At 43.1% G+C, this 16,590-nt stretch overlaps 1 protein-coding gene across 3 annotated transcripts in view; it reads right to left on the bottom strand.

The window, feature by feature from the left end:
* RERE (arginine-glutamic acid dipeptide repeats) overlaps positions 1 to 15,249 on the bottom strand; it is a 415,540-nt gene extending 400,291 nt beyond the window's left edge. The window contains exon 1 of one of the 3 annotated variants that reach the window (XM_018060396.1): positions 14,787 to 15,249. The gene's annotated coding sequence lies outside the window, so the exon portion shown is untranslated. Of the gene's footprint in view, positions 1 to 4,987; positions 5,376 to 14,786 lie in introns of those variants that run through there. The other 2 variants (XM_018060399.1, XM_018060398.1) reach the window with 2 other exon arrangements.

The raw sequence follows: 16,590 nt of genomic DNA, 5'->3' as shown, positions 1-16,590 counted from the left end.
CTCACCATTCCCCATGTTTTCCAGCCTCTGTGGCTTTGCTCCATGCAATTTCCTGCCTGAAATCCTCTTAGCTACTTATCACATGTCCAAATCCTGCCAATCCTTCAAAACACAGGTTAAACACCGCCTCCTACACCAAATCTTCCCTAAGGCCTCCAGCCAGAGCTAATGCTCTTTCTTAAACCACAGGACCATCATCTCTTAAGGCACCCTCCTCTACGGAGCACTCCATGTCTTACTCTCTTTGGTGAGAAAATTCTTCAAAGGCACACAATCGGTGTCTAGGTCATTGTGTATGCCCCACCTCATACATAAATTAAACTCATGTGTTACTAACCTATCTAGTAAAAAGAGCATGCCAAGAATCTAAAAATTAAAAGCACAGATTTTTCTTCTGTATTTATATAATATTTACATATGACAAACGGTGCTGTGTGCTGTGCTTAGTCACTCAATTGTGTCCGACGGTGACCTCATGGACTATAGCCCACCAGGCTTCTCTGTCCATGGGGATTCTCCAGGCAAGAATACTGGAGTGGGTTGTCATGCCCTCCTCCAGGGGATCTTCCTGACTTAGGGATGGAACCCAGGTCTCCCACATTGCAGGTGGATTCTTTACCATCTGAGCCACCAGGGAAGCCTGAGAATACTGGAGTGGGTTGCCATGCCCTCCTCCAGGAGATCTTCCCAAGCCAGAGATCAGAACCCAGGTCTCCCACATTGCAGGCAGATTCTTTACCATCTGAGCCAACAGGGAAGCCCATGACAAACTGCAGGAGTATGAAAAGGTAAGGCTCCCTCTCTCTCCAACCTCCTCCCCAGTGCCCTTCTATGTCTCCTTAAAAAGTAATCAGTATGATCAATTTCTTGACAGTTCAGGGGTTTAAGAAGTTCCTGGACACTATAATTTTATAATACATTCATAACTTTGGGTCTAAGTTGACAGAAATAATCACTATGACAATTTTTTTTTTTTTTTTTACTATGACAATTTATAACTGCACACTGTGTACTTGTATGCTGGAGCAAATAAAATACAATACCAGATGGAAAGATAAATTGTGTCCTATGAGTTGCAAAACTAAAATTATCAAGAAGCTTATAGATTGTTTCAAGCATAACTATAAACCAAGTTACTATAATTTTTTTCTTGGTGTAAAAACTGCTTAAGGATTCCATAGACTCCAAAATTTCCACTAAGCTAAGAAAAAGGTGCTAAGCTAATACAGATAAAATACTAAAGAAAAATGTGGATGTTTTATAAAGCTAGACAGGAATATTACTAAAGTGTTTATAAAAGCATTTCTCAATATCATATTAATAGCAACAAGATGTCTACACAGTTTTCTAATTTATAAATAAGAATTAAATGTTTCTAAGAGGTCTTTAATCATATTTCATGTATAGAAACTTAGGAAATTTCAGTAATTATTTCTACTATAATGGATCCCATGTAAACTTGAAAACACACAGGGCAGATTATGCTACAAAGATCAGAATGTTCAAATCAAACATCTGTTCATCTTGTTAAAAAAACTAACCTGGCAATAAAAATCTGAAGTCATCATTAGATCAAAAAAACATTTTAGGGAAATTTCTATACCAAACTCATTACAGTAGTATGATATTCTTCTAAACAATATTAAAGACTGAATTACCAAATGTGTTACTACATTATCCCTTGGGATTTATAGTACAGATTGACAGCTGTCCTGCAATACTTGTCTTCCAAAGTAACAGAATCTCTGATTTTTGACTAGGCACACGGCCATCTCCAGCAAAGACTAAATTTTCCAGCACACACTGCAGCTAGCTGTGCCCTGTGATTTGGTTATAATTACAGGACAAAGCAGAATTGATGTGTGTGACTTCTGGGAGGTATCTTCACAGGATGGGAATGAGCTCAGTTCTTGCCCCCTCATGTCCTTCCTGCTGGTGAGAATACAAAACTGATGACAGGAACTACAGAGGCTATCTTTGCCTACAAGGAGAAAGCTGGGTCCCCTAATGAACATGAAAGCCCCACACTGGCTCAGGGCAATCCATGATTTATAGGAAAGAAAGGAAACCTCCACCTTGTTCAAGCAGCTGTTTTGGGTTTCTGTCACTCACTGTTTTGCCAAATCCTACTTAATACAAGGCAAAACTAAGAAGAAAAGATACTATATCTATCTACTAAGTACAATTTTATTAAACAATTTCTAATGCATATTTTAAACTTACTAGGATTAAAATAAAAACTCATTTATGATTCAAATAACTATGAACCTTTAAAATATTTTTCTATGCTATATTAGAGATATAAAAATGTCACTATGAAGAATTTATCCAAAACTTTGCTTTGGCCACCTGATGCAAAAAGCCAACTCACTGGAAAAGACTCTGATGCTGGGAAAGATTGAGGCCAAGAGGAGAAGGGGGCAAAAGAGGATGAGATGGTTGGATGGCATCACTGACTCAATGAATATGAGTATGAGCAAACGCCAGGAGATGGTGAATGACAGCAAAGTTTGGCATGCTACAGTTCTTGGGGTCATAAGGAGTCAGACACAAGTTTGCAACTGAACAACAATAGTCAAAAATCAGACTTCCCTGGGGGTCCAGTAGTTGAGAATCCACTTGCCAATACAGGGGGACACGGGTTTGATCGCTGATCTGGGAGGATTCCACATGCTGCAGAGCGACTACGCCCATGCACCCAACTACCTAGTCCATGCTCTGGAGCCCGTGCTTCACAGCAAGAGAAGCCACCACCACAGAGTAGGCCCCACTCAGCACTAGAGAAAGCCCACACACAGTAACAAAGACCCAGCACAGGGTGGCGGGGGGTGGGAGAATTTATCCAAAAATCAGCTTCCTGAATATACACTGGGATCCTAAGATTAAGCCAAATCTCCTTAATCATGAACATCGGTACTACCACCCAATAAAAGTATTCATTCAGTCATTCAACAAGTGAACAATGAAAGCCTACTGCGTTCCTCACTGAACACCGAACTCTGAAGGGACCAAAGCCAAGGTGCCCTGTGACCTCTGCCCTCCTGGAGTTTACCTGAACAATGTACCTGAGCTTGCAACATTGCAGACAACGTTCCAGGTGCCTCCTCTCTAGCGTCCAAGTTAATCATCCTCCCCTGTCGTCACAGTCATCTCAGACTGTCTACAGTATGATCAGGCTTCAGTTCTGCTCTGCTAACATAATCATATATAATCATGTTCCTCAGAGATTACATTCCTGTTATCAAAATTAAAATCAGCACATTACTGAAATGCCACAGTAGCTATCATTATTGGTGGGCCACTATTCCAAATGGCAAATCTTACTTACCACACGACGTTTCTCCTTAGTTTCATCTCAAAGAGTAATCTTACCCTTAAATTTAAAAACTACTTTGCACCTTTCCCCAGGACCCAGGGGCTGACCTAAGAAAAGTCAGAATGTAGGGCTGCTAGACAGAAAACCGCAAGCCAAGCTCACCAGAGAGCTGAAGCTGGGCCCACAAGATGCCAATCTGACTGGGTCACAGTTCAAAACACTGATCAGACTTGTTTATGAGTCTGAATATTAACTGCAGATTAAAGGTCACACACATTTATCACCAGGGATGGCGATCTTGCTCTTGCTTATTTCTCTCCTACAAGTCCTAAAAGACTAATGTTTGGGTCTTCACAGCCATAGGAGAAAGCAGGTCAGATTTAGGAGGAAGGGAGACTCCTTGCCTAGGCATTAAGTTTTAGCAATACACATCCCAGTTTACCAGAATAGCTGTCTACTGGTATTTTGACCAAAAGCCCAATTAATAATAAAATAATATGCTGAATCTCCCACTGGCCATTGTTCTACTTACATAAAGTTCCTTTAGGAACATCACTAGAAAGGACAGCTAAGCTATGACATCTGTTTACTCATTAACACACCAAACCCCACCATTACTCTACGGTCGGTGTCATTCACTTTGTATTTAATCATGTCCTGTTCTGTAGCATTTCCTATATTCAAGGAATAGCAAAAACTTAACAGTTGCTAACTTAGAGCTTATTTGAACCCATTGCTCCTACATATCTCCTCGTTGTTGAGCGCTGTAGTCGAAGAAAGGGAACACAGTCAAAAACTAGACTATGGATGACAGAGATGACAGTGACAATTTTTTTCAAATAGTCTAATATTTACGGATCACTTATTATTTACTGTGGGCTTCCCTGGTGGCTCAAACAGTAAAGAATCTGCCTGTAATGTAGGAGACCCAGGTTCAATCCCTGGGTTGGGAAGATTCCCTGGAGAAGGGAATGGCTACTTACTCCAGTATTCTTGCCTGGAGAACTCCATGGATAGAGGAGCCTGGCGGGCTACAGTCCATGGGCTCGCAAAGAGTTGGACATGACTGAGCAACTAACACTTTACTACTATTTACCAGAGGCATTTTAAGCACTTTATATGTACTAATTACACTGATCTTCAAAATAAACATGAGTACTATTACCCCCACATTACACATGAGGAAATTGAGCCACAGAAAGGTAAGCAACTTGCCTAAAGTCAGAGTCTAGAGCTCTTAACTACTTTGTTGCAACAGTACAAGGATGGACAAATACAGATTGGTAAATTTTGAGGCTCAGTGCCCAGAAAACATCCAAGGAGACAGAGTGCAACATGGGTCTGGATCTCAGAAAAAAGATCAGGGCTGCATTTATTTATAAAACTGCAGGTTGGAAGCATGAGGTAGAACGAGGACACTCTGGAAGATAGCGCTGAGGAAGAAGTTAATGGACAGAATCATGAGGAACACCAAGATTTAAGATAAAGTTGACAATTTAATTCAAATTGACGATGAAGTAAAGTGATGTATTTGTACTACACACACACACACATATACAGTACACTATAAATCAAATATATAATAATTCTACCTACTCTGTGGGAACGAGAACTACAGTGACTACAGGTTCATGGCAACATTCGTTTCGTTTGTTCGCTCTAGTTACTCACTCATTTAATCTTCGGTGGTCCGGGCCTTCACCGCTGTGCGGCGCGCAGGGGCTGCTCTCGCTGGTGTGCTGCATGAGCTTTTCGTTGTGGTGGCTTCTCGTGTTGCAGAGCACCATCTCTAGACCAGTGGGCTTCAGTAGTTGCAGTTCCCAGGCTCTAAAGCACAGGTTCAACAGCTGTGGCCCAGAGCATATGGGCTATTCCTGGACCAGGGATCAAACCCGTGTCTCCTGCATTGGCAGGTGTATTCTTTACCACTGAGCCACCAGGGAAGGCCTGGTAGCATCTGTTTTTAATGTACTGTTGGTCATAGCTAAGTTTTTCATGCTAAATCTTTAGGCAGGAATACAACCTTTAACACCATTCCAATGGGAGGAAATAATGTGCTCCAAATCTGAGTTCAGAAATGCTTCCCAAGGAATACACAGTTATGAAAAGAATGCCTGAACAGATGACCATATTTCAATAATTCTAAGGTTCACAATGTTTTCCATTCGTGTATCATTAGAACTGGGACAGGTCCTACACAGCTTAATTGCCAGCATTATTTTCTTTTCTAGAGGTACATAAAATATAGTGCATCTTACTACTGATGGCATCTTAAAACACAATGAAGTATGTATTACAGAATACATGCAATACATCCAGAGTATACACACTGGCGTAGTCAAAGGAAAGCCTTCTGCCTTCCAGGGGTTTACAATCTAATAGAAAGAATATGATTAACAATATGATATAAATGCCAATAGTACGCACTATTGTGCGTGATAAAGTGATAAAAGGAGTGGCAAGGCTGAAGAACTGAAGGTACTTAACTGGTAGGAAATATGAGTAGCCAAACCAAAGCAACTTAAGGCAGTGTGTCCAAAGCACAGTTTTAACTGAAATAGATAAACTGTAATATAAGAACAACAGAAAGGTAGGAAATCAATGGTATCTCAGCAAAGGCAGAGGGAGAAGATGAATAATGTGAGGTTATGGTGACATCACTCTTATCTTAGAACCAGCAACTACCTGCTAGTTTAAGTAAAGCACTGCTTGAAGATAACTAATCAAAGGGGAAAGATTTTTTTTAATCTTCTACCTCTCTCTCCCTTGAATCCCTGTGGTAGTTTTAAAATCTACAAATTCTTTGATACTCCTCCCTTCAAGAACTAAACTTAATTTAATTCCCTTCTCTTTGCCAGTAGGCTAGACTCAGTCACTTGATTCTAACTAACAGAATATGATGGAAGAGACAGTGTGTGACTTCTGAGTGCTGAGTGCTTCAGTCATGTCTGACTCTGTAATCCCATGGACTGTAGCCCACCAGGCTCCTCTGTCCATGGGATTCTCCAGGTAAAAATACTGGAGTGGGTTGCCATGTCCTCCTCCAGAGGATCTTCCCCATCCAGGGACTGAACCCAAGTCTATTGCATCTCCTGTGGTGGCAAGGAAGTTCTTTTTTTTATTTTTATGCTTACTTGTTTTATTGATCACCATATGTTGCCCTATTTTATTTTTATTTTTATTGGAGGCTAATTACTTTAGAATATTGTGGTGGTTTTTGCCATACATTCACATGAATCAGCCATGGGTGTACATGTGTGAGGGAGGATCAGGATGGGGAACACATGCACACCCATGGCAAGGAGGTTCTTTACCTCTAACGCCATCTGGGAAGCCCTGTGATTTCTGAGACCAGGTCATAACCTCCTTGCTTACTTGCTCCTCCTTCCCTCCCCTCTTTCTGGGGGAAGCGCAATGCCTAGCAATGCGGTCACCCACCATATGGAAAGGTTCCTGCGGCAAGCAACCGATGCTCCCTGTAGGCCTTTCTGCCTATAGCCGAGTGTGTAAGCCACCTGGACACAGAGCCTCCAGCCCCAGTCAAGCCTTCAGATACAGCAGTGCCAGCTGCCATCTCAGGAGCGACCTCTGGGCCAAAACTACTAAGCCACTTCCAGACAACCAACCACAGACAGTGTGAGGGGTAAATTTCACTGTGCTGTCACCAAGTTTTGAGGTAATCTGCTATGCAACAACACATAACTAATACAAGCCAGTAGGGCTGTGTGTCTCTGAAACATTTATCCTTTTTTAAACTTATTCTACTGTGGTATGATCTACAATATTTTGCTAAGTTCTGCTGCACAGCAAAGTGATTCAGTTACATACATACATATACACACATACACACACACACATTCTTATTCCCATTCTCTTCCATTATGGTTTTAAAGTGTTTTTTTTGTTTGTTTGTTTTTTGGCTGTGCTGTTCTTCGCTGCTGCACAAAAGAGCTTTCTCTAGTTGCAGTGTGCAGCCTTATCACTGTGGTGGCTTCTCTTGCCGCAGAGCACAGGCTCTAGGGAGGGGCTCAGTAGTTGTGGCACATGGGCTTAGTTGGATCTTCCCAGACCAGGGATCAAACCCATGTCCCCTGCATGGGCAGGAGTGTTCTTAACCACTGGACCATCAGGAAAGCCCTCCATTATGGTTTATCACAGGATACTGAACACAGTTAGTTCCCTATACTATACAGTAGGATCTTGTTGTTTATCCCCTAAAACACTATCTTAACTTCTAACAGTTAAGTATACACCAGTGGCTGGTATAGGGAAATTTTCTAGAAGGCTGTTCTCTTCATCTTTACATGCTTACCAAAGACGAAAGATGAGGCTTTATGTCTTACTAAAGACGTAAGGCTTACCAAAGACACTTACTCCTTGGAAGAAAAGTTATGACCAACCTAGACAGCATATTCAAAAGCAGAGACATTACTTTGCCAAGAAAGGTCCGTTTAGTCAAGGCTATGGTTTTTCCAGTGGTCATGTATGGATGTGAGAGTTGGACTGTGAAGAAAGCTTTCTCCAGTGGTCATGTATGGATGTGAGAGTTGGACTATGAAGAAAGCTGAGCACCGAAGAATTGATGTTTTTGAACTGTGGTGTTGGAGAAGACTCTTGAGAGTTCCTTGGACTGCAAGGAGATCCAACCAGTCCATTCTGAAGGAGATCGGCCCTGGGATTTCTTTGGAGGGAATGATGCTGAAGCTGAAACTCCAGTACTTTGGCCACCTCATGAGAAGAGTTGACTCATTGGAAAAGACTCTGATGCTGGGAGGGATTGGGGGCAGGAAGAGAAGGGGACAACAGAGGATGAGATGGCTGGATGGCATCACTGACTCGATGGAGGGGAGTCTGAGTGAACTCCGGGAGTTGGTGATAGACAGGGAGGCCTGGTGTGCTGTGATTCATGGGGTCGCAAAGAGTCGGACACGACTGAGCGACTGAACTGAACGGAACTGAAGGCTTACCTCAATGAACTACATAGTTAAGTACCTGTTTCTGTTTGTTAGGAGAGTCTTGCCAGTGCTTATGCTTATACAACTGACTGCAGTTGTCAAAAAATAAAGTGATTATATCTTGAATAAGAATTCAGTTACTGAAGCAGAGTTTAAAAAAAATATATTGATCTGATCCAATTAAAAGATGGAATGAGGGATACCAGATGCAACAATCAAAAATAACTCCAGAATGACAACTGTATAAGGTGGAAACAGTGGTTATGTGGTACCCTTGGAAGTACTAGAGTGCAAAACTTGCTTGAAGAAACACAGTACAGAGCAGCAAGGCATTATAACAGTAACACCCAGAACTTACTTCTTCATTATTAAGGAAAAAAGGACAAGCCACCTGATTAACAAAGGATTAGCTTTATGTGTGTTTCTCAAACTGTTCTACAGACTACTGGTTCTCATTAAAACATGATAGTTATTCTTTAGGGAAGGGAAGAAAAGGAGAAAAAACCTTTTGCATACAATAGCCCTACTTTTTAAGGCTTCAGAGTGCTAATATGCATTATAATCTATGTGACCTCGGAAAACTTAAAATACTTGCAGCATATTAATATGCCATGACTACAGTTGTGGAAACACCAACTTGGGCAGGCACCTAAGTAGATGGGGAGATTAACAGGAAATTTTTTAAAAAAAGACAAATGCAATGAAATGATCTCACCTGAAAAAGAGAGTGTGACTGACTACCAGCTATGACTCTGTAGAGCTTCTTAAAGCAAAATAAACTGTTAGATAAGCTACCAAAAGCAGCAACAGCTGCACCAGATGTCAGGGGAAATGAAGATGGAAAAAACGTGATAGGAAAAAAAACAGAAGAAAAACTTCCCTTTGCACAGGCCACTGTTCAGAATGTCTCCCATCCCCTCAGCTCCTAACAGCTGGGGTGAAGGGTGACCACTCCGTCAACTAGAAGGCAGATTGGTAGCTGAAGAGGTGGTCTGGCCCCAAACCTTCTACCAACAATGATGGTAACTTACAACCTATCAAATCTTCTTTCCTGGGAAACTGAATATATTGAGACTCCTGAGTGGAGGCGGAAGCAGAGACACAAAGATACAAAGGAACCAGAGATAAAACAGCGTGAAGAGCAGAGAATTAGGTGGGTCAGCTCTGGCAGTTTAGTGCCTTGTGCAGAAAAGGAACACCTTCCTTTGGTAGAAACTGTAAGCTATTACTGTTCACTCTGAACAACCTCCTGCAGTGGCCCTGCCAGCCACGTTCAGTGACCCACCCAGAAAGAAGGGAGAGGGGAAAGAAAGGGTATGGGCAGGAGCAACAAGGCCTCTCGCTTTAACAAGGAGCATCTACTTTAAATTCACTGGAATGAGGTTTTCACACATCAAACGTTTTTAAATCAGTGGCCAGACCCTCCCCATCCCACGAGGAATAGAGCCAGGCTATTCCAGCAAGGACACACTTCCCCAGGGCAGCCAGGTTCTGCCAGGGGGGCTAGGTTTCCACAGCCTCCCCAGCAGCTTCACCACACATACCCACACTCCTGCCGGCTCACACTCAAAATGCACAGGAAGTGCCACCACCACCCCACCCACTCCCACTTCCCACCCCTAGGAGAAAGCGCATCAGGAATCAGGCCTCTGGGAGCTGGTGGACATTCTAGTTGTTAGTGAACAGGTACACGCATGCCCTCCCGAGCGTGTGTGCTCCAATGGTTTTCTGCAGGAGCGGCTCTCCACACTGTCTGGAGATGTGCACGGCCATGTCTGCTCACAAGCTCTCCTCCAGGTTAGTCCAGCCCGTGGTGTAAATACTGCCCCCTCTTGAGTGGTTTCCTCATGCTACGCAGTCTGGGCATCTACGCATTGCCCTGAAATAGGGTATAAGGCCAACAAACGGTCCCCACTGAGGAGGCAATGAGGGAATCTGGTCACAAAAGCTAGCCGGTACCCACGCTCCTACTAACAGTGTTCAGCAGTCACAAGGCCCACCTGAGCCTGCGGTGCTTCTGTGAGGCCTGGCTCTCAAGGGCCACATTTCTGTGCCACTTTTGCCTAATACGTGAGAATGATTTGGAAGACTTCCTGTTCCTTGTCCTAAACCCTTATGGTAAATCATATGTATAACTAGTTTAAAATCAGAGCATGACCCACGGCTTCTACTTCTGATGCAAAAGCCCAAGACAAATAAGCAGTAAAGATTCCTCAAATACCAAGTGATCTATGAATTAGAGGTCACATCATTTTGTAACGTAACCATATGAGGAAACAGTCCACAGTGAGGTATGCTGCTGACACACTGGCAAATTTTACCAAATAGAAACAACAATTTTTACACCGGCACAAACAGGTCACCTTACCCAAAAAACCTCTTATACAGTATTAGCAGTTCTATTGACCTAGTTACCTAATATACAGACCCATATTACGTCTTACCTTACTTGCCAAACCAATAAGTAATACAAATCAAAATTCCAAATGAAATCCAGTCTAGTAAATAGATTTCGTATTTCAGCATATTTGAGTTATTTGTAGCCAAATGTTCGTTAAAGTGAATTAAGCAATCTTGCGCATTTTCTCTTTATTATTTAAAAAACACTCAAACTCTATTAGGCAAGAAACTAAGCACAAGCCAACAAGCTCCCCAAATCACACTGAGAGGACAAGTAGAGCTACAAATATGGAATAATTACCAAGGTATTAATAATTAACGATCACTTAACTATGATTCAAGAGGAATTCCTGGTTGTCCAAAAGCCCTGTGATAATGCTGATGAAAAGCATTATCAGAAACTGATTATCTCAGACAATAGTGCATTGTCTTAGGGTGTGTATGTGTGTGTGTGATGAAGTTCACAGCTATGTTACACTAATGACTCACTTAAACACCTGAATTTTCTGCTATCTTAACCTTCAAATCAACTGCAAAATAAACTGCCAAGAGGAGTTAGTAGAAGAGCACAAAATTCCCCAAAGAATTTAGCATATACAGCTTATTTTGCTACTTAATTTTTTATGATTACTGAAATTTGAACATGATATTAGAGTCAAAACCAATTTTAAAAGCAAAGGGTGCTTACTAAATCCATAGTAATATTCAACATATACTGGTTTTTAGAAGGGCACAAGCCATATTCTTGTGTGTGTGTGTGTGTGTGTGTGTGTGTGAGTCTACAGCACCTGGCACATTTCTGTTCACTATTACACAAAACTGTTGCAGGACCTGAAAGTGATTACTGTCTCACTTTTTAAAAACTTTTGGCCTGAACAATAAATCAAAGTTCAAAAAATAACTGATGCATTTATTTCTTAATTTTGATTACATATTTGTTGTGAATTGGTTCTGTTACTCTAGCTACCTTGCAACAAAACACTGGCAGAGAACATATTGGATTGAAATTACCTGACTCTATCACTGCCGAATAAATAATACAGTTGACCTGTTCACATTTCACTGTGAAAGATCCACACCTTTAAAGATTACACTCTAAGCTTTGAAAGCAAAGTGAGTCAGAAATCACATTCCTAAGAGCAGCCAGTCTGGAACAGAACATGTTTATCCTACACGGAGTCACCCTTGCCACCCTTGCCAGTTCATTTTGTTTAAAACAGTTGAGATGGGTAGGATGTGCAAGGATAAAAATTCTCCGAGACATTTATCAAGCAGATTATCTCTGAGACTACACCTTGGCTGAGAGCCTTTGAGCAGGAGTTTGGGCTTCTCTGTTAATCTGTACACTTATTTCACATTTTCTCTTGACTCTATTTTTTCTTTTTTACTCTAACGCATAGAATAAGTTAACCTAACAGATGTAATTTTATTTATGTTTATATAACTGCTGGAAACACTACTGACATCTCACACTATTACATAAGAAAAACTGCTGATTTCAATGAGCTCCTCTCCTACTCTTCCTTCCCCACCCACCCACCTCTCATTAAATCTCTGAGGAAAACCTCTGGGTCCAGGGCTGGGATTTTTCTTTTCCATAGGGTAGGTCTATTTGACCTTTTACTAATGATACTGAAAACTTTTTTAAAGACTGTTAGCGTATGTAGAGCTTCCAACACCAAGAATACAAAGCAACTCCTTTTTTTAAAAAATATTTCAAGACAAATTGTATTTCCCATAAAAGACAGGGAGTCCTTGGAAGTCACAATGCATAAATACTTCTAATAATAGAGCAAATTAATGTCAAGGCAGCCAGGAGTGGAAAGAGTCTCAATGCAGCCATCCCTGTCAGAGGGCATCTGTATGAGCGGCTTGGGGAAGTAGCATTTGCAGGAAGGCACTACAACTGTGTTCAAAAGAAAATCATTAGGCCTCAGCCGTTAATCCCCTCCCCCATCCTCCTCCTCTGGATCCTTCAAGGCAATTAACCAGTAGAAGGTGCTATTCTGCACCCATCAAATACACACCAACCTGCATCCTTGGCCCAGAGCTGGTTTAACTCAGCTGAACTCTTATCAGCCTATTCGGTGTTCCAAGAAGCCTCTACCTTAGCCCCTGAAGCAGAAAACCAGATCTTTTCTCATAACCCCTATTTACAAAACAATACACAGTGACAGCTCACTAGCCAGTATACCTGGCTATCAAACCTTCAGACCACGAATATATCAAAACATAACACACTTTGCCAACTATTAACCTCAAATTCAATTTTTATAATCTTAACTGAGACAATCTACTTCTACCTAGAAAAGATGACCCTGGTCACAGTCACTACAGTAACAGTCAACTGAACAAATCATTGTCCCCAGCAAAGTCAGGGGCAATGAGGAATTCAAAAGCTGACTGTAAGGCCACGACATATAATAAGGGATTTTATCTTTACAGACACAAAAAAGAAAGAGCAGTTGAAACCAGGGCTGCAAAGGAAAAAAAGGACAGTGGGAAAGAGGCGTCTCTGAACATGTTTTTGAGTGTCCTTTAGTTTCCGACATACTCCTCTCCCTCTTAAGAGGTTGCAATTTAAAAAAGGCCAGACAGGAGATAGGTGAGAGAAAGCTGAAGAAGAAAAGCACTCACCCTTCCCCAATCTCCTCTCCCCTCTCCCCAAAAGAGCTGTGTTTGTCTGTGCAAACCTAGTCCCAAATATGGGAGAGAGAGAATGAATGTGTGTATGGAAGAACAATGAGCCCTCTGCCTGGTATTGTGTCTGTGTGTGTGTGTGTGTGTGTGTGTGTGTGTGTGTGTCTGCCTCTTTTCCCTTCGACCTCAACAACAACAGGGAGAGCTGGAAGCCAGCTTTCTATCCAGCCCAGGCCACGGAAATCAAAACTGGTTTATAATTTACGGTGGAATTAACTCAGCAACCAGATCCAGGCAAGGCAACAGCTACTCAAAGATGATTTTATTACTGTCTAGATCCATCCTCTCTCCCCTCCCCCAACAGACTGAGACGAAAGAAACCAGTGTACACCAGACAAAAAGGTCTCACTTTAAATGGAAAGCAATTATCAAAATTGTTTCAAATCTTAAACATAGGACTGCATTAATCTTGTGTTACAATGTTTGTTTTGAAATTCACTGTGAGTTACCCTTTTACTAGTTATCTTTCTAGTGTTTAAAAAATTGCTTTGGAGAAAGCTATTTCAAGATTCATACAAAACTACTTTCTAAATGTACCTCAAAATAGTAACACATACTGAAACATTTAAAGCGCCCAGTTTCTCAAGGACACATTCTGCTTAAATCAATGTTTGAAATCTGTAATCCAGAAAAACTGTAAGCAAACCCTGGAAAAGAGGCAGAGGAAAATGACAATTCAACAATGAATCATTTTGTTTTCCTTTCAACAACTTCTCAAACAACCAGTTTCAAAGGAAAGGAAACCTGCAAGGCTTTCCCCCTCCCAACACACATGCACAATCTATGTAAAACTACTTTTTCTTCTTTCCAAAACCTTAAAAAAAAAAAAAAAAAAAAACACTACTGCTACTACTACTACTAATAAACATGAAAGCCACTCTCCTTCAGAGAGACAAACTAAAACAGAATAAGTAAGAATCTTTTTCTACTGCAAGTGAATTTTGGTTTTAAAATTCAAGCAGCACACAGAGCAGAGAACCAGAGATTTCGAACACAAAGAATCTCCCCCTAATGGGAAAATGATACTTTAAGTCCTCCTCCCCCTGATGACCCCCCAAATACGCAAACATTCAAGAAATTCGCAGTTTCGGTCCTGGACTTCCTCCCTCCTCGCCCCCGCCCCCCAGTTCAGCCCACGATTTTAGTCACATGAAAGAGTTTAACCTCAGACAAGTCAAAGCAGAGCAAGACCGAGCAGCAAGGAGAGCCGGGGTCAGCAGGCGAAAGGAACAGTTACCTGGCCGGCAGAGGGTCGAGCGGACCCGGCCCTTGATTCCCGCCTGCCCCGCCAAGCGCGGCCCCCACCCGGGACCCCCGCTTCCAAGCCGACTCCTCGGGCCCGCCCCACCCCCGCGCCCAGGACGAGGGGCCACAACTGCGGGCAGACGCCGCGCGCGGGCCACTCGGAGACTCACCTCCCCCGGATGCGCTACACCATCAATGGAGGTGTGCTCGGCCGGCTCCCGGGAAAGTGGGGGGACGGGGCTGCAGGCCCGCGGGGCTGGGGCCGCCGGACTCGGGCCGAGGGCGGGCCGGCCGCGGGAACAGAGCCAGGGGTTACGGGGGCTTCCCTCCCGTGACCTTTCGTGCGGGCCCCACCAGCCTCTGCGCTTGGCCAGTCCTTCAGGAGCGAGAGCCCAGGCTCATGTCTGGTTTTGTTTTTCTGAGGGCGAGGGGGCTCCCGGAGGATGATGGTGATTTTTTTTTTTTTTCCTCTCAACTAGGAGAGAAAACGAGGCAGAAACAATGTGGGAGGCGAACGAGGGGAGAGGAACGGGGAAGCGGAGGCGGGGGCTAGACCCGAGCCGGGCGAGCTTCTCGGGCGTGCGAGAGGAAGAGGAGGCTGGGAGCGCGGGGAGCGGCTCGCGAGCGTCTGTGGGAGCAGCGGCACCTCGGCGATGGTGGCCGAGCCGCTGCGGGGCTGCTGCACCGACCCGCCGCCCACTCCGCGCTCGGGCCCGGCCCACCTCGCAGTATCGCGCCCTGCCATTGGCGCGACCTGGAGTGACGAGCAAGGAGGCCTCACCAATGGGAGGCGGAGGGCGGGTAGAGGGGGCGGGGCTTCTTTGAGCTATTTCTCTCTGTCTCTCTCTCTCTCTGTCTCTCTCTCTGTCTCTCTCTCTCTCTGTCTCTCTCTCTCTCTGTCTCTCTCTCTCTCTCTCTCTCTCTCTCTCTCTCTCTCTCTCTCTCTCTCTCTCTTTTTTTTTTATTTTTTTATTCCTAATAAAATGAGCAGAAGAGAAGGAGGGGAGCGGCCGAGCCCCTGCGACGCGGCGGGCCAAGCTCGAGCGCGCGCTCCAGGCGGCGACCGAGCCGTGGGCTGATCTCCCCGCTGGCTGCGTCTTTGTGCGGGTCCCGCGCAGAGGGCAGGTCCCAGGGGCCGGGGTGGCCGGAGTCCAGTTGCTCCTGTTATTACCAGGGTCACAGTTTGCTTTTTCAGCCACTTAAAACGCGGATTCATATCCCTGGGGGGACCGGAGTGGGTTCGAAAGATTCGCTCGAAGACTCGAAATTCTGATGCGCATTAACGTCTTCAGAATAAGTCTTTGGCAAAAGATTATTTAGAAAAAGAAAATTGGTTGGTAGATTGCACTGCTAATATGGAAAAAAAAAATTATAAAAATAGGAAGCCTGAAAAGAAAGTCTCATCAAGGAAAAAAGAAGGGACACAGACACAGAGGAGATTTCGGAAAGCGAGGAATGTACACAACTCTATGCCGTAAGTTTGAAAAAATCTAAAAACAGGGCGGGGGGAAATCCAAATATCACCTTTTCTTTCAGAAATATTGTGTCCCACTTTCCCAAAAACTGATAATCACAGGGTCTGCACTGCTAGAAGGGAATTGCGGGGCAGGCCAAATGTTCAGATTCTATTTAATATAATTTATAGGATTGAGGGGTTTGGGGAGTTTTTAATTATGATTAGCAGTTTTTGAAATGCATATCATGCTTATTGAGTTCTTTCACAGACCCTGGCAAGAATCCAGGGTGAATCATCAACCTATTATTGGTTTGTTAATACACTGAAATGCTTAGTGGTCCTTATATCCTACACTCTTCCTGAAGGAACTCAGATCTGTATATAATAGAATAATTAAGGGATAGAACATACACAGAATAATTCACTCATCACTTTCAAATAAAGTGATAATTTTCTTTGCAATATCTATTCAGATTGCAATTTCCACATCCAACAGTTTAAAAAATAATGGAACTAAC

This window comes from Capra hircus, chromosome 16 (genome assembly GCF_001704415.2).
Source record: "Capra hircus breed San Clemente chromosome 16, ASM170441v1, whole genome shotgun sequence".
Classification (NCBI taxonomy): Eukaryota; Metazoa; Chordata; class Mammalia; order Artiodactyla; family Bovidae; genus Capra; species Capra hircus.
The sequence above is the reverse complement of the archived record's forward strand: the minus strand, read 5'-3'. Positions and strand labels throughout refer to the sequence as shown.